Below are 24,327 nucleotides of genomic sequence, written 5' to 3'. Positions count from 1 at the left end.
ATTGTTTGGCCAAACACCTGCATAGAATTGGAATATATCAGTCCCCTAACTGCCCATTGTGCAACTCAAACCAAAAAATGGATTCGGAACACCTCAAAATCTGTGCTTCAGTGGCTGGCCATGATAATATCTTTGAAAAATATTGGAGTGCAAGAGGTCAAACGACTTTATTGTCAAACGCCTGGCATTATAAAACAACATATGTTTTATTTGTATAACCTAATGTAATTTCTTGTACTACTGATTAGGTTAAAAATAGACAGTTATTGAAGGATTTATGATATTTATCTTCATTTACCTGTTTATTTTTTCTTTTGAGGTTACATAAAGAGCTTGGTAGGATGAAGAGAAAATTGAAAATGTGGAATATTTAAAGAACCGTATCATTGAAGCCTGTGCTATATTCACCCCGGGAATGCTACAAAATGTTCTATCCACATTCTCAATTTTCTCTTCATATATCAAGCTCTTTATCTAACCCCCCCCCCCAAAAAAAAAAGTCAATGAGCTCCTTAGGGTACGTGCACGTTGGAGCAACGATAAACGATGAAAGAAACGATCTAGCGATGCTTTGGTATTATCAAAGAATCAAGTGTTCATATCGGAACAACGAGAACGCGGGAAGCGAACATTTTGATTTATCAGTAGAAGATATTCTATGCATCCACTTAATGAAAGAAGATAAATAGGAAATATCAGCTGCTAGGTTCAAGGTTAATATAACTTATTTACGTATAAAAATTAAACCCGTATCTCATCCCAAAGATAGTATAAATTCGTTGTGTTGTGATTGGTTCTTGTGATCACATAACATATGACGAATAAATACACAACTGATCAATTTGCCAGTATCTACAATAATTAATTTAATATGCCAAAATAATAATAAATCGATTAACATTCGGATATATTGATAACCACCGGTAATTATACAGATTAATATTATCTTAATCAGAGATCATATGAACGTCAAGAGCGAAGAAAATGGAACTTTTCTTTTTCGTCGCTTTTATCGTTACTCCAATATGCACACCTCAATGACAATGCTTGCTTCAATTCTCTCTGATATAGCATCGCTGCTTCTTTTATCGTGTATCTCCGGTTTTATCGTTACTCCAATATGCACACCTCAATGACAATGCATGCTTCAATTCTCTCTGATATAGCATCGCTGCTTCTTTTATCGTGTATCTTCGCTTTTATCGTTACTCCAATATGCACACCTCAATGACAATGCATGCTTCAATTCTCTCTGATATAGCATCGCTGCTTCTTTTATCGTGTAACTTCGCTTTTATCGTTACTCCAATATGCACACCTCAATGACAATCCATGCTTCAATTCTCTCTGATATAGCATCGCTGCTTCTTTTATCGTGTATCTTCGCTTTTATCGTTACTCCAATATGCACACCTCAATGACAATGCATGCTTCAATTCTCTCTGATATAGCATCGCTGCTTCTTTTATCGTGTATCTTCGCTTTTATCGTTACTCCAATATGCACACCTCAATGACAATGCATGCTTCAATTCACTCAGATATAGCATCGCTGCTTCTTTTATCGTGTATCTTCGCTTTTATCGTTACTCCAATATGCACCCCTCAATGACAATGCATGCTTCAATTCTCTCAGATATAGCATCGCTGCTTCTTTTATCGTTTATCGTCGCTCCAACGTGTATGTACCCTTAAAAGCCACACGTAAGTAAGTAAGTAGGCCTATGTGGAATGTGAAGGGTATGTTGTGTAAATTTAAGTTACAGACGTACTGACGGAGCCAGATTGCTAAGGCAATTAAATAATAAACATAATACAATATTTAGTAGGATTATTTTAGTACAGGTTAATGGTACAATTAAAGTATTACATTCTGTACATGAACAAATTATCGGAAAGCCATACAGAAGCATAAGTCACTTGGACAACCGGAACTTGCATAGCAATAGCCCAAAGTGCAATCCTTCTTCTTGATGCATGACACTGTGAAAAAATGAAGGAGCATATTAGTAGTATAAAACTGAGAATTCAAAACATTTAGCCTATATCAACCATTATGATGGCGAATTTATTTCAAATTTTGGAGGGTCTCGCTTAACAATAGTCTTTAATCTATGCAAATATTATCACCTTTACTTTTTAACTTCGCTTTAGAATATGCCATTAGGAAAGTTCAGGATAACAGGCAGGGTTTGGAATTGAACGGGTTACATCAGCTTCTTGTCTATGCGGATGACGTGAATATGTTAGGAGAAAATCCACAAAAGATTAGGGAAAACGCGGAAATTTTACTTGAAGCAAGTAAAGCGATCGGTTTGGAAGTAAATCCCGAAAAGACAAAGTATATGATTATGTCTCGTGACCAGAATATTGTACGAAATGGAAATATAAAAATTGGAGATTTATCCTTCGAAGGGGTGGAAAAAATCAAATGTCTTGGACCAACAGTAACAAATATAAATGACATTCGGGAGGAAATTAAACGCAGAATAGATATGGGAAATGCGTGTTATTATTCGGTTGAGAAGCTTTTATCATCTAGTCTGCTGTCACATAATCTGAAAGTTAGAATTTATAAAACAGTTATATTATAGTCGGAGGCACCGATTTTGGCAGATGACCTCGATGACATTTCCAGTAGGCGAGCCAATATTGTTTCTGTAAGCTGCGAGAATGAGATGCGATAACATTCTGAGTCGTTCATATTTTCATAACAGCAGCTCATATCAATTATCCTTATTATGAAACACACCACGGTACAGTCCTACTCAAAGAATACCGTTAATAAATGTCAATGACTGCCGTTCACAACGATTTTACAATACGTCTCCTACATTTTCTAAATTAAATTAATTCTTAATTTAAAAAAAAAAAATTCTACCCTTACCAGATCAATATACAAGATTTGCCCAGTAATAATCTAGGGATCGTCTACTGGTGGTGCTACAATTGAAGTTAATAAAATTACGATTCTTCTTAATAATCAAAATATAATTTGGTTAATTGGATAAAATTGCATGCTGCGCAAGTTAGATTTATATAAGAGTACAATAAATAGGATTGTAATGGATATTACAAGGGCAATAATTTCTTCACACGCACATTGTGAATAGAACAGAGAAGAAAACATTTTAAAATATTCGAAATCGTACAAAATATCGGAGAAACCAATTTTCCCTGCACAAATTGCACCAATTGAAAAATATAATTGCCATTCACAATAAATACTGTATTTTATGGATTCTAAAAAGTTGTTTATTATTCTAGAGGTATTGGCTGATGACTATACTAAATTCCAGCACAACATTCATTCAGAATATGTAGAAATTACACTTTGGATTTTACTAAATGTATAGGCCTACTATCAAAAGGTGTTACATACCCCCTTAAATACTGTACATGTGTTACCTGTGCGATATCCGATGTTTAATTTTTTAAAATACAATTCATAGTACTGGAACTGCCAAATTGAATTCGCACAAATTGTATTATTCGTAATTTTCGTCTCGAAAAACCCTAAGATATCTAATTTAATTTTTCACCCATTTTTGTCCCACTCCACCACTTTAGGGACAAAGTCTGACTAAATAATACCTTATTCGTATTCTGTGATCGCAAAGATCCCCAAATATCGACTTTCATCGAGATCGGATGACATGAGATTTCTCACTCCCTTCTGCCTTTTCATCAGTACCTTAGATTAGATTAGATTAGATTTATTTATTTAACCTGGTAGAGATAAGGCCGTCAGGCCTTCTCTGCCCCTCTACCAGGGGCTTAGGATATGGTATTTAAAAATCTAAGGATGTTTAACCAATATTGTAGAGAGTAACCTTCATTTTAAATTTTACGTCTCTAGTTAAATATAGTTCAGTGAATTTTCGAAATCGCCACTTCTTTCTCTCTCCTCTCTGCTCGGAAGTAAAAAAAAAAAAAAAAAAAAAAACAAAAAAACTGAAGTTATTTCAAGGTAGCTAAGATGAAATTGAATTTTTTTACTTTCTTTATACATTTTAGAAACAATTCTGAGAGATGAGATGAATAGTCTAACCCAATTTGATGAGTGAATCTTTGTTTTAAATTTAAAGGCTGCACGTCTGCTGGTTAAAAAAATAAATCAGTATAATTATTTTGATCATTACTGCCTCCCATTTTCCATCCCTTAATGTTCGTATTTCGTAAAACTCAGTCTTATCTATTGACTAAGGATTAACATATTTCCATATACATATATATTTCCATATATAAAACAGATTGTATTTCCATTTCGTACAATATTCTGGTCACGAGACATAATCATATACTTTGTTTTTTCGGGATTTACTACCAAACCTATCGCTTTATTTGCTTCAAGTAAAATTTCCGTGTTTTCCTAACATATTCACGTCATCCGCATAGACAAAAAGCTGATGTAACCCGTTCAATTCCAAACCCTCTCTGTTATTCTGAACTTTCCTAATGGCATATTCTAGAGCGAAGTTAAAAAGTAAAGGTGATAGTGCATCTTCTTGCTTTAGCCCGCAGTGAATTGGAAAAGCATCAGATAGAAACTGGCCTATACGGACTCTGCTGTAAGTTTCATTGAGACACATTTTAATTGATCGAACAAGTTTCTTGGGAATACCAAAGACACGTATAGACTACTGTAATATTTGTTTCGTTTTTGGAGGTGACTGTCCAGAGTGCACAAATACTCGGGCGTGCATGTTTACTCTTATGTCCTACCCATTCCACTGCGACAGAGATAACAGCCGATCTTGCAAGCGGTGAGAACTCGCTCTCCAGATTGCATTAAGAAAATCCATCTGCCAAAATCCCTGGCGCGACCTATACCGGTTGTTCTGTATGGTTGTGAAACTTGGACTCTCACTCTGAGAGAGGAACAGAGGTGAAGGGTGTTTGAGAATAAGGTGCTTTGGAAAATATTTGGGGCTAAGCGGGTTGAAGTTACAGGAGAATGGAGAAAGTTACACAAGGCAGAACTACACGCATTGTATTCTTCACCTGACATAATTAGGAACATTAAATCCAGACGTTTGAGATGGGCAGGGCATGTAGCACGTATGGGCGAATCCAGAAATGCATATAGAGTGTTAGTTGGGAGACCGGAGGGAGAAAGACCTTTGGGGAGGTCGAGACGTAGATTGGAGGATAATATTAAAATGGATTTGAGGGAGGTGGGATATGATGATAGAGACTGGATTAATCTTGCACAGAATAGGGACCGATGGCGGGCTTATGTGAGGGCGGCAATGAACCTTCGGGTTCCTTAAAAGCCGTTTGTAAGTAAGTAAGTAAACGTTTATTATTAACGGAGAAAAAGTCATTCCGGCGCCGAGGATCGATCCTGGACTCCCAGTTCTACGCACTTGTTTTTCACAATTGGACGGGCCACCTGTGCGAGCCACATATGCCGTCTCATTTCGACCCGTACGAAATACAGAGACACATCTTGCAACAGTCCGATACGGTAGTGCATCGCATAGGCTTCAAGTAGCCTTTGATGACATTGGCGTGAATTTCTACCAAGGGCTACAATGAATTTTATCCACGATCGCTGCTCAAGTTTAGTAAACTAGCTTTAGAGGAGGTAAAAATAGTGTTCTACATTTTAACCATTTAACATTAATTGTTGTCATAGTAACCGGTTTTATCATTCGATACATCGACGGTATCTCCAACTACGATCACCAATTGTCTCGTATCGCATGGGAATGCGCAAGACCCATTCCCGATAGTGTTGCCACTACTTTATTTAGGAACCATTTATATTGTTATTGTGTTTAGTTTTCTATTTAATATAGTCAAGAGAGCGAATTGTTAATTCCTATCGTTATTATAGTAAAATGTCGATAAAGCGCTATTGTGAAGGGACCAGAGTGCTGCATTGGAGTTAAATCGCTCGCTTGAACTCGGTCGAGTGTCGCACCCTCGAGTGAGATACAATCGGTCGTGATACGCTCGAAATAAGTAGAAGCACAGTACAAGGTCATCTCACCGACATGTCTTATCTTGTATGGAAGGCGACAGATAAGATACACATATGGTTTGCTCACACGGTAAAAATAAGGCTTTACTTTCTGCGTTTATGACAAACGTTTACTGAAACAGTCAATGGAACGTACCAAAACAGGAACATGAAGTTATAAATAAAATAGTTTGAAAAACTTCGATATACAGTTATTATTGCTAATTAATAATTGAGGTGTTTGCAGGAAAAAGGGCGTATACGTCAATATGGCGAATTGAGATATCTGCAAGCTAAGATTTTAAAACGCACCTGAAAAAATGTTATACACGCACGCAGCCCTGTTCTGCAGGTATGTACAGTACAATCAAAACAAAATTTCGCTACTATAATTATTCACTACATTTTAAACCGTTTTCTTGAAGAAGGGCGTATAGGTCTATCCGCCTTTCTTCCGGCAAAGCCCTCAATTATTCAATATTTGATTTGCCACATGTATAACATGATAGGTCCATACATAGTGTTCCGCGTATATACTGCGACAATGTAGAAACGTTTTACAAAATATTATTGATATAGCAGTAGATTAATAACAATATTAGTACAGATATAACGTCACAGAAAATATAATAAACCAATAATCATGCTGCACAACTGTTACAGACGCAAAGATTGATACACTAATTATTAGAGATTATTATTATTATTATTATTATTATTATTATTATTATTATTATTATTATTATTATTATTATTTTTACTAGAAAACTTGATACGGTTCTTGCATTATCGTGATTGTGTTCTCCATTTATAATAATTACATTTACATCCAATAACATCTATCAGATGTGGCAAAAACAAAATCACTCCTGTGTGGGGGGGGGGAAACAATTACCTACAACATTTATTTTACATTTTAAAGCAAGTTTTGTAGTTTTACTATGGAGAGGTTAGTTAAACAGTGCAAAGTTTTGAAATAATAAACATCTATGATGTTACTACACATTTCATCACTGTAACAAGAACGAATGTCTAACGCTCGGCTTATACCGTTCGAGGATTTATCGCTCGTGTCAATTTTACCCATCATGCATGTGCGCTACCTATCGGATTATGCTATGAACTACTTGGCGCTCGAGCGAAAACGTCCGATGCAGACCTCTGCAAGGGACGTATTTCACTCTCGCAATTTAGCTTATTCGCTGTAATCGGAAGGAGAGGGGGGGGGGAAAGGACTAGAATATAACGTATTACTATCACACTTATAAGAAACTTATCAATTATTATATTTCTTCATTCGTTTTACTTGTAAGAAACGTAAAATACAAAAGTTCAATATTTTCTTTACTCGCTCTATGTACTGCAAGCCTAGGATGTAAGAGAATGTTTGAAGAGGGGCTAAATAGGCTACAATATAATTTTTATACTACTACTTCCGGTATAATATGAGAAACAACTTCACAAAACTTATATTCATTGATAAATAATTATATATATATGGTGAACGGGAGAAGAGTTCGGGACAGAAGATATCAGATGATAGACAACATTAAGATATGTGGCTCATATACGAAGACTAAGAGGAAGGCAAAAAATAGGATAGATTGGTGAAAGCTGGGTTTTATGTGAATAGACCTGCCCTTGCGCAGAACACTATGTATTGTGGCGCCATGCTGGAATATTCTGATCGCGTGAGGGAGTTGCGCGCGCATCTAGCAAGAATGAAGGTGCGGGGAAACGTAAACTCGAGCTTCGGTAGGAGCGGTGTGATATATCTGGGTCAAATCATAGTTTTTGTTACTGTACAAAACGGTAATAATATTGTAAATACATTTTTTCTTATTTTTTTTTTTTTACAAACATAACCTGACATTTGTAAAGTAAATAAAGGCTGTATAGGTTTAATAATAAAATAAGAGTTGTAAACAGGGTATAATAGCTATATAATTTGTTTTTAATCTTACTAATTTAATCAACAATCACTAAATGTTTATATTTCATTTTGCTGTATGTTCAGATTCTTATTCTTAACTAATATTAATTAATAATTATTGAATGGTTCTCAACTTTGTTTGTTATTTTAATTCTTTACTCATTGTAATTAATAAATGATTCTAGGCCTACATTTTGTTTTTAAAACATTTTAAAGCAAATTCATTGATTTTAATAACCTTCTTAAATGTTTGCATATATGAGTACTAAACTGACCGCCAAAGACTAGGAATGCACCTTCGGGAACAGTGATATTTTAATGTATGTATTATTTGAATAAATGATGATTATTATTATTATTGTTATTATTATTATTATTATTATTATTATTGATGAAAAAGCCGTTAATATTCAGAATTTACAAATTTACTCTAAATACACGACAATATAGTGATAGAAGTTTACTTAATACAACGTTAGATCTACGTTGTTTCAACACCGTTTGTTATTATTACAAATTATTAATTTATTACTAATTCTCGAATACCGAAATCATTCTTACAATCCTCAATCACAGTAAGAAATTATATTGCGATACAAAAGTGTTGAGTACATTATAACAAAATCGAGGAAAATTTAAAAAATACGAGCACGAAATAGTCTTTTTTATTTCCGAGATTTTTGTTACTCACTTAACACAAATTGCTTATTATCTTTTATGCTCGACCATGCCGAAATGTAGTAATTATACACCTGGTAACAGCCCTTTAATGGACCTCATTAAAGTACACATGTTCGTTAAAGTTCAGGTTTTCCACCAATCAGAAAGCAATATGAAAGCGCAAGTATCGATTATTCTCGGATATGCAATCGAAAGACAACTAGCGAAACGTCACGGAGGCTGGAAATCCAATACTGTCGCAGAAGGTTATGTTCTGTTACTATAATAATTAGCGTTAATTGTAAATCATATTCAAATAAATTCAATTTGTCATCTCGTTTTTCAATGTCAAAACCAATTTCCAGGTTATATCAAGATTAATGTTCATTTTACTCTCTAGATTATATCAAGGTCAATGACATTTGTTCCTCGGAAAAAATCAATACTTTCGCGTCTGCGCACATCTCACAATTTACGAGATATTGCACATGGTCACTTCCGCTCCCTAGTCAGATAAGAATAATATGAATAATTTGAAGTCAGAAATATGGTCGAGCATAAAAAGTCGTATGAAACTTGCCTATAATGGTAATTAAGACGCTCGTATGAAAATTATGAAACTCGCTTGCGCTCGTTTCATAAACATACTCGCGTCTTAATTACTACCATTATAGGCTCGTTGCATAATGTACTATTGCACGGTCGATGTAACTAATATACATTCAAGGGAGTATTATTTTGCTGCAAAGATGATTAAAAGTTGGTGTTATAATACATCCGATACATCATAGTACTGTAAGATGATTGAAAGCTATGATTCTGATGTTTCCGTGGACATAAATATTAAAAAGTTATGAAGAATTTTATTGGATGTAACTCAATAATTGTAGTGATGTTATGAGTTTGAACAATTATTTTCTTTAGTAACTACTCTGTGAATTCAATCTAACTTACAATTCCAATTAACAATAGCTGCCGTTACAACAAAAATCACGATAGTATAATAGTACATTATGCAACGAGCCTATAATGGTAGTAATTAAGACGCGAGTATGTTTATGAAACGAGCGTAAGCGAGTTTCATAATTTTCATACGAGCGTCTTAATTATCATTATAGGCAAGTTTCATACGAGTTTTTATGCTCGACCATATTTCTAACTTGAAATCATTCATAAGTGTTCATATTATTCTTATCTGACTGGGGAGCGGAACTGACCCTGTACAATATCTCGTAAAAATTTTAGATGTGCGCAGACGCGAATGTATTGATTTTTTTCCGAGGAACAAATGTCATTGACCTTGATATAATCTATAATAATAATAATAATAATAATAATAATAATAATAATAATGATTTATTTTAGCTGGCAGAGTTAAGGCCGTAAGGCCTTCTCTTCCACACAACCAGCAAAAAGTGTATATACATATGCATGAACTTACAAAGAATTCAACAATTTGATTTAGATGAGAGTTACATGTATACAAGAGTTATTTACGAATTAAACAACAAAATACTATGAACTATTAATTAAACACTGAAATAAACTGGGTAGCAGAATTAAACTAAAATACATAGAATGTTAATATATTTCAAATTATATTAGATAATATAAAGAGATTATTATGAGACAATTTTGAAAATGCAGCACAATCAGGATGATGTCTAAAGAAAAAAAGCAACAGTGTAGTCAGTAATATTTTAAATCAGTATGATTGGAGTGAAATGCTAATAAGGTTATCTTTTAAGCTGTTCTTAAAGGTGTTTGTTGTCTTGCAGCCCCTAATACTTTGTGACAAGGAATTCCATTGACGCGAGGTGGATATTGTAAAAGATGAGGAATAACAAGATGTTCTATGAAGAGGTATATTTAGCGTGCCACAGATAAGTGATCTGGTATTTACGTCGTGGTTAGAGTATAGATAAGAGAAACGAGACGAAAGGTAATTTGGTGTTGAGGTGTGCAGAATTCGAAAGAGTAAAGACAAAGAGTGTAAAGTTCTGCGTTCTTTAAGTCGGAGCCACGAGAGACTTGCGAAGGACGGTGATATGTGTTCATATCGTCGGATGTTGCACACGTATCTGATGCACATATTCTGAGCTCGCTGTAACTTGACTGACAGTTCAGAACTTAGATCACTTAACAAAACGTCACAATAATCGAAGTGCGGCATTACTAAAATGAACATTAATCTTGATATAACCTGGAAATTGATTTAGACATTGAAAAACGAGATGACAAATTGAATTTATTTGAATATGATTTACAATTAACGCTAATTATTATAGTAACAGAACATAACCTTCTGCGACAGTATTGGATTTCCAGCCTCCGTGACGTTTCGCTAGTTGTCTTTCGATTGCATATCCGAGAATAATCGATACTTGCTCTTTCATATTTCTACATTGGTGCTCTCTGATTGGTGGAAAACCTGAACTTTAATGAATAGGTGTGCTTTAATGAGGTCCATTAAGGGGCTGCTACCATATGTATAATTACTACATTTCGGCATGGTCGAGCATAAAAATATATTGTGACAGCGACGTGAGATTCGAACTCACGACCAGCGTCCCGCAAGAAAGCAGATCGCGCGGGGACGGCGCGCGGCGGAGAGAAGTAAGGGGAAAGGGCCTACGCGGCGAGAGAGTGGAGAGAGAGTGCACGCGCATCTGGTGCTGGTAGAGAGGAGAGGGCTCTGGATTTTTCTGGAGTGCCATCTCTAGAGACGCGTGGAACTTTCGAGACTACGTCGCTGTGGTTATAAATTACTGACGCGAAGGAACGACAGAGAGTTTTCAGTTATTCAGTCAGTGAGTAAGCCAGAGCAAGCAAGCCAGTCTTGTGTACCGGAGTTCGACTCGAGTGTGCGTCCGCAACTGTATCAGCATCCGAAGGCCTGAGTTCGAGTGCAGTGGACCGCAGTTGGAGGGACCTGAGTTCGAGTACAGTGGACTGTCTCTGAAGGTCTGTGGTTCGAGATACTGTGAACTCGAGTGACTGAGCTAGAAGAACTGTGAACTGAGAGCTGATAGTTCTGATTTGTAAATAGTGCTTTGTAAATATTAGTTAAGATTAACAGTTCATTGTTGTTCATACTAGTCCAAGTAAATTGTCATTGTCGTCGGTGGAGTGCTATAACGAATACTGTGTTGAGTGAAAATCCAATTGTTGACGAGAGCGTTTAAGGCGAATTGTAGAAAAGAATTATTGTTGGAAGAATAAAATCCTATTGTTGAGTTGAAAAAAAAAATCACAATATATTTATTAATATTTGCATTTGGCTACATATTATGCAAACAGAAACTTCATTATGTATTTCATGATCGGTTCTTTTAAATATCTGAGTTCGATGCAAATAATAAATAACTTCATGTTGAATCTTTCGTACACTACTTTCAACACTTGAATATAAATAATTGATTAAATGGCGATCTTACTCGTGTTAATTATGTAAGCATGTACGGCTTACAGCTGTTTCGGTGCTACTTGACACCATCAAATTCTCAACACAGATCAATTTCAGAACACACACGCTATTTGACGCAACTCTTCATCACATGAACGCACTCACTCAACAGGCAGCGAAGTTGAGATGGCGCCGAGACACAGAAGGCTCTGAGGATGGTGTCAAGTAGCACCGAAACAGCTGTAAGCCGCACATGCTTACATAATTAACACGAGTAAGATCGCCATTTAATAAATTATTAATAAATAACTTACTTTTAGCGAGGGTCTGTGTGGTAAGCATCTGAAACAATTCATAAAATGGTGACATATTAATTCAAACATTGCATGTGGTTTCACCAAAAGTTAAAATATAATGCTATTCGAGAACAAGGGATATCACTGTTGATATATTGACCTACTTTGTGCTTATTTACTTATCTCTCTTACTTTTTGCGAGTACATATTTTATTATTTTTAATGATGCTTACAGAGAAGTTGTTAGTTAGAAATTTATTCATTGTATTCAAAGAAACATTGAAAAAACTGAATATATGAACCTTTAATTTCTCTTCATGCTGATTTTCATAATGTAGTTATGGCATCTCAAAACAGGAAAAATTACAAAAGTACAATATTTTATTTAAATTAAATATAATATTTAAAAATGTAGGCCTACCATTATTATGAGTAGAAACACAAAGAGGAACAAACGATGAGTGGCCAACATTTTACAGTGGACTCTTGCTCAGGTACCTGCAATTAATAGTTTAAATAATTACATAAATAAATAGCTAAACAATTAACAGCATTGTATTGTATTGTATTGTATTTATTAACATTCCATGGTATTCATACATGCTTACAGCTAGAATATGGAACAAGTCAAAAAACTTAATACTATTATAAAATCTTAATTTATAGTCACAGTCTAGATGAAATATATACAGACGAGATTTACAATATAGTCTACTAGTACAACACATAGTTTTAGTATCAATTTCATGAAGTGTTATTGAATGTCATGAATTCACCTACAGAATAGAAGGCGTGAGAAATTAGGTACTTCTTTAATTTGGCCCTAAATAATTTTATGTTTTGAGTTTTATTTTTTATATCGATAGGGAGGCTATTAAAAATTTTTACTGCCATGTAACGCACTCCTTTTTGATAACACGATAGACTTGCCGATGGAGTATGAAAGTCATTATTTTGACGTGTATTTATGCTATGAACTGTTGAATTAGTTACAAAGTTTTCACGATTACATACGAGGAAGACTATTTATGAAAAGATATACTGACAAGCCATGGGCATTATTTGTAGTTTTTTTTAAATAGCCCTACACGAATCCCTAGATTTGGCACCTAGTATTATTCTAATTACTCTTTATTGTAATAGAAATATATTGTTACTAGCTGTGGAATTTCCCCAGATTATTATTCCAAAACTCATTACCGAGTGGAAGTATGCAAAGTATGCAAAGTTTTTAAGGTATTGATATTTACTATCTTTTGCATAGATCTAATAGCAAAACAAGCTGAATTTAGTTGGGGGGTAATTTCTTTAATATGATTTTTCCAATTTAACACATTATCGATTTTTAAGCCAAGAAATTTGGTTGTTGTTGTTTCTAATAGGGATCTATTATTAATTATTGCGCTAGAAATTTGCGACGTTGAATTTGCACAGGATTTAAATTGAATTATGTTAGTTTTGTTACAATTTAATACTAATTTATTGACTGAGAACCAGTTAATATTTATACTTACGAGTTGAGCATCGTGATCCGAAAGACCATTAATTATTGGGGTTGTTTGAGATTTACCTATTTTTTCTTTTCCGATGAATATGTTGTCTATTGCAGTAGCTGAATGCCCTTGTATTCTGGTCGGAAGCATTCACACCACTCTCTAATATCACAAAAAATCTGATCATTTTTATTTTTTCTCTAATGCTATTGTCCAATATTTACATGCAGAATATAGTGCATTTGTTTTTGCATAATGTATGCTTATTATGAAGGTATTTGTTTAAAACATAAAAATAAGGTCCAGCAAAATATTAAATTAATTAAAAATTATAGGATACGTGAGCAATATTGAGATGGATTCTTAACTGTGAATTGGATTTGTCAATTGTGAAATCTTTTTGAAATTAAGATCTGTTGGTCCATGATGTCAATTATACATTGATATAATTAAGTTATTTGCTTTTAAAAGCAATGTTTTCAAATATCTTTACATCATTGTACGTGAAAACATTACATACTGTATACATATATCTTCTTTTTCTTCTTAAACACGGTTTAGGCCTTTGCGACCTGTTCCGAGGCTAATTAAATGTTTTCAGTCAAATTGGTCACTCCATCTTCTCACCAGTCTCCCAACGTCTCGGCCTCCAAATGGTCTGTAAAAAAAAAAGCTTGCTGTGGAAGTCTTGAAGGACTCATTCTTAATACATGTTCTTTCCATTGCTTCTGATGTCTTTGTACCTCTTCCACCATATTCTCCTGTTGTAGTTGGTTTCTAATATCTTTATTACGTAGTCTACCTCTTCGGGTAACTCCTAGTGTTGATGTCAGGAACCTCATATGTGCTGCTTCTATTCTTGATTTATCTTTAGCTCTTAAGACCCAAGTTTCACTTGCGGATTTTAGGACTTGTTTTGCAGTAATATTATGTATTCTTAGCTTAATTTCTGTTCTCATACCTTTCCCAAAATGTCTTTTTATACAACCATTTAATTTATTATATTTTTGTAAATTCTCTTCTACAGTATATCAGTTTGTGCGCTCATAGTTGAGATTTTAGTACCTAAGTATGTAAAATTTGAGACCAGTTCTATAACTTCCTGATTTATGGCTATTTTTATTCGATTTTGTATTTTTCCTTTGAGGGTCATTGACTGTATACATCAGAGGCGGCTCTACAATAAGAACTGCAGAGCTGCAGAACCGCCATTTAAATGGACCTGAAAAAATTTAAAATGTAAAACGTGCTTTTATGTAACCTAGTTCATTGTTTCATTTATTTTTCCAATTCATTCTCCTTCGATTCGAGATTTTACTGTCTGTAGGAGCCTTGAACTGCTCGAGAATTTTAGCTGTAGTGTACTTTTCGGATCTGTGATCGGCAGTTCCTGAAGCTCAACGTAGGGTAGTCGGCAGCAGAAAACTGGTTTTCTTCACCGTCCCATAAGACTGTATTAGAGCTGCAACCGAAGCAGCTCTCTCCGAATATACAAAAGAACCGCCAACACCCTCATCTCTTTATGCCCTGCGTTAGAACACATAGGCTTCTGGACTACTGTATATCATTACAGTTCCAGTGTTATAGTACTGTGGGTGGTGTGATGTGATTAGTCAGTGTGTCTAAGGAAATATTTTATATTAAAAATGAATGAAATGAAAACCTAATCGACCAACCCTTTTCGGAATTAAAAGAGAAATTGCATGTTAACTTAAGAAATTAGGACGTCCTACACAAAATTTAAATACTGAAATTTCTGGAAAAAGTTGAGGAAATCATGTAGCTTGCTAGTCATTTTAATATCAAAATGTGTAATGGAAACGATTTGTTTTTTTGCTGCGCTCATGAAAACGCTTTCTCCCCCACCCGTGTATTCTGTTTAGAGGAGAAAATACATTGACAAACACCGGAGTGAAGGATTTAGTTAATTTGACTTAAAAACTAGAAAAGCATGTGGGGCACATCTCCACTACGTCACTAGTTGTACCAGGTGGGAGAGGTGTAGCGCACGGATGGCTGGAGTACAATTTCGGGTGCACAGTCAACTTCGAGAAGGCGCTGTAATTACACGCGTTATCCGATTTAGATGCAATAAACAGCATGCGTTTGCTAAATACACTATTTTTCATGCAGAACTGCCAACCTTTGTAACCGCAGGCCGCTACTGGTATACATATATCTTTATCATATCCTATATCTCCCACTGGATTAAAAGGCCTCAGCAAACTTCCTCGATCGTCTTGTATTCTGAGCGATATTGGCAATTTCGGGCTATGATCCCTTCCTTTCGTAGTTCCTCTTCTGCTTTTTTATCCAGGTAACCTTTGGCCTTCTTCTCTTTCTGCTGCCTTGAGGGTTCCATCTTTAAGCTTCTTTCTCAATAGAATTTCTTTTTCGAAGAGTATGGCCAATCCATCTCCACTTGCTTCGTTTTATTTGTAGACTTGTTTGCTCTTCTTGTGTTCTTCCCATTAATATTTATTCGAAATTGTGTTTGGCAACTAGATATTCTAAGGCAGCGACTTGTAAAGACTTGAAGACTTCTAGAGATCTCTAAAATTACCTTCCATGTTTCACAGGCATATAGAAGATCTGCTTTCACATTGCTCTGAAATATTCTGATTTACGTTCGTGCGGAAATGTCGTGGAACTTCCATCAAATCTTGCATATCAAATAAAGCTGTACAAATGCTGCATTTGCTTTCCTATTACGGCTTCTAACATCAGCATTGGTTCCACCATCTTTTGTCAACAAACTACCCAAATATTGAAATTCTTTTACATTCTCGATACATTGTCCATTTATTTGGAAATTCCTGTGAGGTTTATATTGCTATTTATCCTCACCTTTTTTGTTCCCTTACAATTAACCGTTATTCCAAACTTAGCACTCTTCTCCTATAAAATATTTAGTTTTATTTCCATATATGCTATTCGTTTATCCCCCTCATTTTGCAGAACTTACACACAATACCTGTATAGAAGGGAACGATGCAATGGTCCCCACACACTAGAGACCAATACTACGTGTACCTCCCCTAGCTGGGGTCAACAGAGCGAATAATAATAATAATAATAATAATAATAATACTAATAATAATAATAATAATAATGATTTATTTTAGCTAGCAGAGTTAAGGCCGTAAGTCCTTCTCTCCCACTCAACCAGCAAAAAGTATACATACATATGTATGAACTTACAAAGAATTCAACAATTTGATTTAGATAAGAGGTACATGTATACAAGAGTTATTTACGAATTAAACAACAAAATACTATGAACTATTAACTAAACAATGAAATACAAACTACGTCGCAGAATTAAACTAAAATACATAGAATGTTAATATATTTCAAATAATATTAGATAATAGAAAGAAATTATTACGAGACAATTTTGAAAATACAGCACTATCAGGATGCATGTCTAAAGGAAGAAGTAACAATGTAGTCAGTGATAGTTTAAGTCAGTATGATTGGAGTGAAATGCTAAGAAGGTTATCTTTTAAGCTGTTTTTAAAAGTGTTTATTGTCTTGCAGCCCCTAATACTTTGTGACAGGGGATTCCATTGTCGCGAGATGGATACTGTAAAAGATGATGAATAACGAGATGTTCTATGAAGAGGTATACTTAGCGTGTCACAGATAAGTTATCTGGTATTTACGTCGTGGTTAGAGTATAGATAAGAGAAACGAGACGAATGGTAATTTGGTGTTGAGGTGTGCAGAATTCGAAAGAGTAAAGACAAAGAGTGTAAAGTTCTACGTTCTTTAAGTCGGAGCCACGAAAGACTTGCGAAGGACGGTGATATGTGATCATATCGTCGGATGTTGCACACGTATCTGACGCACATATTCTGAACTCGCTGTAACTTGACTGACAGTTCAGAACTTAGGTCACTTAACAAAACGTCACAATAATCGAAGTGCGGCATTTCTAGGGTTTGTACTAGGGTAAGTTTTAGTTGCTGGGGCAAGAAGTTTCTTAAGCGACTCAAACAGTGAATGGAGGAACAGAATGGGTCTCCACAGAGAATATAGTCTGCATAACTATAGCCAGCCACAAATTGAATCATGTGTGAAACCTAGCTGCGCATGAGGAGAAGCAGAAAGTTCACTGAGAAGCTTCCCTAGGTCCCTACACTTCTACTCGCTGCTAGCTAGCTCACTTACCCCATGATGAGGTTCATGCTGTAAGTTACGGCGCACACATGCATTTGGATCACGAGGTAACGAGTGACCTATAATTGACAATTAATTCCTTCTCTTCGTAAGAAAGTATACTGTAATAACAACAAATTAAGGCAGGCCTATGTACGCAGTATAATTATTTAATATCTGCTTCCTGTAAGAAATTATATTATAATATCAACTGACTGAAGTAGGCCTACGTATGCAGAATAATAATTAAATAATCCCTGCTGTTTGTAAGAAAATATATTATAACGTTTATCAATTTACGTAGGCCTACACGTACGTTATTTTGCCTTCCATTCTTCAATTCTTGGACTAAAATTTAAGCGTATCACTGAAATGGTGTTGCACCTCTAATTACTACTAAAACTGTTACTACTAATGCTAATACTACTAATAGTAATACTAGTTTTCCCATAGGCCATTCGTTATATCGTGAAACCTATCTGCACGTCAGCGAAAAAAAAAAAAGTGGACTGACGAACAGAAGGTTCCTTCCTTCGCTATTGCATATAGCTCACTTGTTCCCACCATAATGTTGTTAATAGAGAGTTTTCGCGCCCTATTTGTCCGCTAAATGGTTAACGGTATTGTGACGTTATGGATGAAAGGGCCAATCAGAGTCATTCACCTCACGTTATTATCATGGATAAATATATAATAGGATGTGAAACATAATGAGTTTCCCGTAACACATACTAGAGGCGATGTTGTAGAAATTGATCTTGCTGCCATCTATTTTTGGGAGAGGCGTTATTACATCTAGCAGTGCACCAACTACCGAAAAGAGTAATTACTTCATGCATTTAGCAGCGCACCTGGTGACGAAAATGTTAAACTGTGCAGAAAGTATTCCCTCCCACCTCCCTCATTCTCATTCTCATTCTCATTCTCATTCTCATTCTCATTCTCATTCTCATTCTCAAACTAACCCAATTTAAAATAAAACATTTACATTTTTATTCATCACAGCATATTCTACTGAAAATTCTTACGGAGCCAACAGGAAGATAAAAGAGACGATGTGTTTTACACTACCCGATTAAAATATAACCAGACAGAGACAAAAAATAAAGCAAAAGGTTAGATAATTGGGATTGTATTCTTTGGGTATTTATTGTACAGCACAATGGAAAAGTCTGCAAGAACTACGTAGATAGTGCAATTTATTATATTACTATTACTCTACAATACATTCAACACTATTTTTACAACGTCCATAAACATCACTGTTTAACATACACTGCTTATACATACACGTATCACTTTATGTTCACTTATTAGACTAGACGTCATTTCGGAAGGCGGTTAGCTTCTACTGGGTGTTCATTTCAAAGTGTGTCATGACGTCACTGTTGTTGGGTCACCGATTTGAAGCGAGTTTCAGTTTATATGTTAGAGAAGTTGCCTATTATTTAAGGCGTTCTTCAATCTGAACTTGAGAACGTGTACGGTCTGTGTGCTTCCATAACCTCTTTCGAACTCTGTTTTGAGCCGGCAAGTCGTACACAGGGTATTTGTTATCATCGGTTGCGTACGGTAACATTCAACAAATCAAATGCTCCGTGTCCATGTTGACCGTCGAAGTTAATGTCAACAAATACGTAAGTAATCGTCTTAACCCTCTCCCCATATCCCGACAGTACGTATTTCCAAACATTTCACATTCCTGCCACTACTGGCGTTACCGTACGTATTGGTACGTACTCTTCAGAATGAACGCCGTACTTGCTAGGCAACTCTTAGGTTATACACCTCTGTGGAAGTGTAGGAAGATTGAATTCTCTAGGCTCATCGGCTAGCCACATGACTGCATACAGCGAGCCATGACACATTTTGAACTGAACACCCAGTATATGCGCCGTAGCATTTTTGGTATGTGACGTCACAAGCTTGTACAGTAGAACCAATCAGAATCAGTCTATAACAAGCACTTCCCGAGTTCGTTTGTTCACGTGTGAGTGTTTCAATACATTGAATAAGTAAAACTAACATTTACTGTGTGTATGTAAGGTAAATAAATGGAAGAAGAGACTGTAAAAAGACAAGTATTACACAAGCAGGCGCTGAAAATAGTGTTTAAGGTGTATAATTATTTTAAAAACGTTAACGAGCAGAACGCTGCTGGCCATCTTGATGCTGGCAGCAACGTTGCCAACGTGCAAGAAACGACTGCAGAAGCATGTGGTGTGGGATTGAGAAACGTGCAAAGAATATTGTTAGTGAAGGAAAGAGGGTTTGTTTGGTGTCATGCTTACAGTAATCAACGGCTAAGGTCATTATTGTCTTTTGATAATTTAAATTCTCTCCTGCGCTATTTGTATTGCACGTGCTCGTGAAGTACGATGTGGCAATGTTGTACGCTGCCTTGCTCTCTCTATCTGTCTCTCTCGACGCAAACGCTAGCAGACAACCCGCCTTCCGAATTGCCGTGGACTCTAGTAAGTTTCAGTCCGCCATCTTCTCTCCTCGACTCTCCCGTACAGCAATATCTCGAACGGATAAATAGAGAACTCTCGGTAATGTACCCAACACGTAGTTCTAATGTTCACCACCTACCACGTCGGGCGCTGATCACCTTATTTCAGATCACCAAACCTAGATGGTGCTGACCGCAGTTTCGCATTATATTATATATTTATCCATGTTATTACAATGAGCGTATTCCGAATCTCATCGCTGAGCAATCCGATGGCATCACGGTGTTTCGAATTTCACCGATGGAGTCACTGTTGCTCCACCGGTGTCGCATCGGTGCCATCAGCTTGCAGAGGTGGTGGCAGTCTCCATCAGCCGCCATCAGTGAATCTGATTGGTTCTTGTATAGGGCGGGAATTAGCAGACGAATGACATCGTGCACTGTTGTGTCATGGCGGTGTGTTCTGCTGTATTGTTTGTAATGAGCACAACGTAAAAACAATATGTTAATGGCTTATAAGCGAACATGTCAACGGACCAGTTATTACTACCGGTTCAAGAAATAAATTGTTTATGCTCTCTTTTCTTTGAACGAGATGGCAGTACGGAAATTTCGCAAAATTTTGCTAGCGTAGCACAGACAACTTACACAGTCGCCATGACAGCCATCGATCCTTCCAGCAGTTTTGTTCCTATTCCTCTGCAGCGTGACGTCATTGTTGTCCACCGGTCCGGTGAGATTCGGAATTCGCTGAATAGTGAACCTTCTGTCTCTAGTCTAGGCGGATAACGTGGATGTGGACGAAGTTTACCGTAGGCTAAATTCGGTGTTAAAACATTACATGTTGTTTGAGATTTACCACTGTGGATGATATTCATATACTTAGAACATCTCAAGATGAATAAATTATTCAGGCTGAAGTATAAAAAGGGTCAGGAAATAATTTTTCTTTGAGATAACGGACAAAAAGTGAATCGTGAGTACTCCGCCAAGAGAAAAATCTCCTTTGTTTAACTCGCCGTAACTCGGAAACCAGTAAAGATTTTTAGTGGCGATCACGTTTGAAAGTAATATTCATTCTTTATCAACATTTCTTTCGGTTTTACTCTCCATCTGACGTGAAAAATAAAAATTTCGCGCTTACCAAATTTTGAAGATGTAAATGTTTATTTTGAACAGATCAAATCGAAGTTAGTATTTTTCTCGTACTCTTCAGAAAAGATTTTCATTCCCAATTGCTTTTGTGTGCTTTCCTTAGACATTGAGCTAAAAAAAATATAAAAAATTAGAGCGCGATTTATTAACTATCACACGAGCTACGACATGATAAACATGGAGCGGGAAATATCATGTAATACAGCCTTACCATTCTTTCCTTATTTTACGAACATGAACACACATCACTACTGACGTCAACATAGCGTTAGACCTAGTATTAGAGGAGAAAAATTCGCCCCGGCGCCGGGGATCGAACCCTGGTCTACGTAGCAAGCGCTCTCACCATTGAGCTACGCCGAAGCTCAATCCACAGCACCGGATCGAACCCTTCCCCTCTAGTGTTTTTCCCTTTGTGGCCTGATTCCCATGTTGGGTATGTATGTTGACATTTTATATTAAGTCAACTGCCATTATACAAGGAGCGCACTCAGTTGAGTGACTTGGTGGCCGGGATTCAACAGTAATAGGCCTGTGCTCAGTAATCTGTACAGAAATATGCGCTCCCGTATTATTATTTTTCGTTACTACCTCCCCGTGCCGGGAGTGGGTAATTTGCGCGCCTGCTGTCTTTCTTGGATGTGGTAGCCGTCTGTCATGCTCCCTCTCCGGAATCGAACCCTGATTCTCCGTTACCCGTTACAGATTACAGATTGATACTAGTACTACAACCACCACCATCGCCATCAATTTGTATTCCGCAGATAAAATTACGTTAGATATCCAGATATCTATATTAATAATAAATCTGTAGCCGAAATTTTTCTGGTAATTTTCGATTTTCCAAAAATAATTGGTCCTAACATATATAATTAACCACCCTGAAACCGAAAATCGCTTTTTTTTGAAATTTTTGTTTGTATGTCTGTCTGTCTGTCTATCTGTATGTTTGTTACCTTTTCACGCGATAATGGCTGAACGGTTTTCGATGAAAATTGGCATATAAATTAAGTTCGTTGTAACTTAGATTTTAGGCTATATGGCATTCAAAATACATTATTTAAAACGGGGGTTATAAGGGGGCCTGAATTAAATAAATCGAAATATCTCGCTTATTATTGATTTTTGTGAAAAATGTTACATAACAAAAGTTTCTTTAAAAATAATTTCCGATAAGTTTTATTCCTTGAAAAAGTTTGATATGGCTGATATTTAATGAGATAAATGAGTTTTAAAATTAAAATAACTGCCATCTAAGGCCGTGTAATGAATTAAAAAAACAAATGACTTCGTCTATAAGGGGCCTTGGACAGCAACAATCGAAAGCTATGAAAGATAGCCTACAGAGAATGTTTCTGTGTTTGTATGAAGTAATATCGGAAGCTAAATTAACCGATTTATATAATTAATTATTATTTCACCATTGGAAAGTGTAGTTTCTATAGATGGACATAATGTTATAATGTTATTACAGTAACTTCTGATATAATATAATATAATATAATATAATATAATATAATATAATATAATATAATATAATATAATATAATATAATATAATATAATATAATATAATATAATATAATATAATATAATATAATATAATATAATATTAATATAATGTAATATAATACAATATAATATAATATAATATGTAATATTATATAATATAATTTAAGTTATTTGAAGGGTTCACAACCATAGTGGGCCAAGCGCCATTTACTGAATACGTAGAAAACAAGGGTTAAAATTAAGTTATTACCATAATTCAATGGGAACCTATAACAAGTAAAACAAAATATACACATTAAATCTAAATTATGTCAATCTTCATTAAACTATGGTTGCATGTAATAAAAATTAAGAAACAGGTTAAAGGAATTGTCATTGCACCAAATGAGTGTCTCTGGACCAACATGATCGCATTTTAATTATTTGGATGAACCTTCTATCAAACACGAATGTTCCCTGGATTAAACGTCCTATTTTAATTATGTAATTACTTTATATTTATTTCTAACGGGTGCAGCGGAGCGCACGGGTACGGCTAGTGTATTAATATACCATAATCATGGTGGGGATGGATAGTAGTCTATACTTGTTGATCCAACAAATATTCTTCTAATGAAACTTATAGATTCCTCATTGTAAACCCCTATGAGCCTAATTTAGAGCCGTTTCTAAAAAAGACGGCATCCGTAAGATTTCCCCTAGTTATACCTTTATGGTCCCATTACATCTTCAGATTTCGTTATCTATTTTAACATTACTTATCCCATTACACCTTCAGATTTCGTTATCTATCTTAACATTACTCATCTAGGGTAAAGGTTGGTAGTACTGTGATACGAGTAATATTGTGATAGTTCTCTGGACAATTTATTACAATTTTACAGAGCTAGAGAAGGATCGGATTTGGGCATCAACTTGTCCACGAACATTCCCTTAATAGGTTGACGCAAAAAAAACCGATCTTCCTCTCACTCAGTAAAATTGTAATAAGTTCTAAACAAAATAAATACAAACCATTACAATATTACTTGTATCACAATATTACCAACTTTACCTTATTGCGATATGTTTAAACTGCGACTTCTGCCAATAACATTATAAGAAATAAAACTGAAACAAGTTACCCAATACGTACCTCAACTGGTGTTAGTTCTGGAGTGTGAAGACGATTTAGTGGAAATTCAGTTTGTATAGATCTATATATACTGGCAACAGTGAAATTTGACCTGATTTCAATACTTTCATTTAACTTACTAATTTGCTTCTATCAGTATGGCAATGGCATAACGAGTA

The 24,327-nt window shown here is 35.5% G+C and overlaps 1 long non-coding RNA gene across 2 annotated transcripts; it reads right to left on the bottom strand.

Moving 5' to 3' along the window:
• Positions 1–1,815: 1,815 nt before the first annotated feature.
• Positions 1,816–24,295, bottom strand: LOC138703717 (uncharacterized). Of its 2 annotated transcripts, XR_011333243.1 has the most exons (5): positions 24,170–24,205; positions 14,276–14,413; positions 12,684–12,760; positions 12,281–12,308; positions 1,816–1,982 (listed from the first exon to the last, which is right to left on the bottom strand). It is a non-coding gene; the product is annotated as an uncharacterized lncRNA (long non-coding RNA). The 2 variants fall into 2 exon arrangements; XR_011333242.1 differs by lacking the exon at positions 14,276–14,413 and having other exon boundaries at positions 24,170–24,295.
• Between the last annotated feature and the right edge of the window lie 32 nt (positions 24,296–24,327).

Source organism: Periplaneta americana, chromosome 7, assembly GCF_040183065.1.
Source record: "Periplaneta americana isolate PAMFEO1 chromosome 7, P.americana_PAMFEO1_priV1, whole genome shotgun sequence".
Taxonomy (NCBI): domain Eukaryota; kingdom Metazoa; phylum Arthropoda; class Insecta; order Blattodea; family Blattidae; genus Periplaneta; species Periplaneta americana.
The sequence above is the reverse complement of the archived record's forward strand: the minus strand, read 5'-3'. Positions and strand labels throughout refer to the sequence as shown.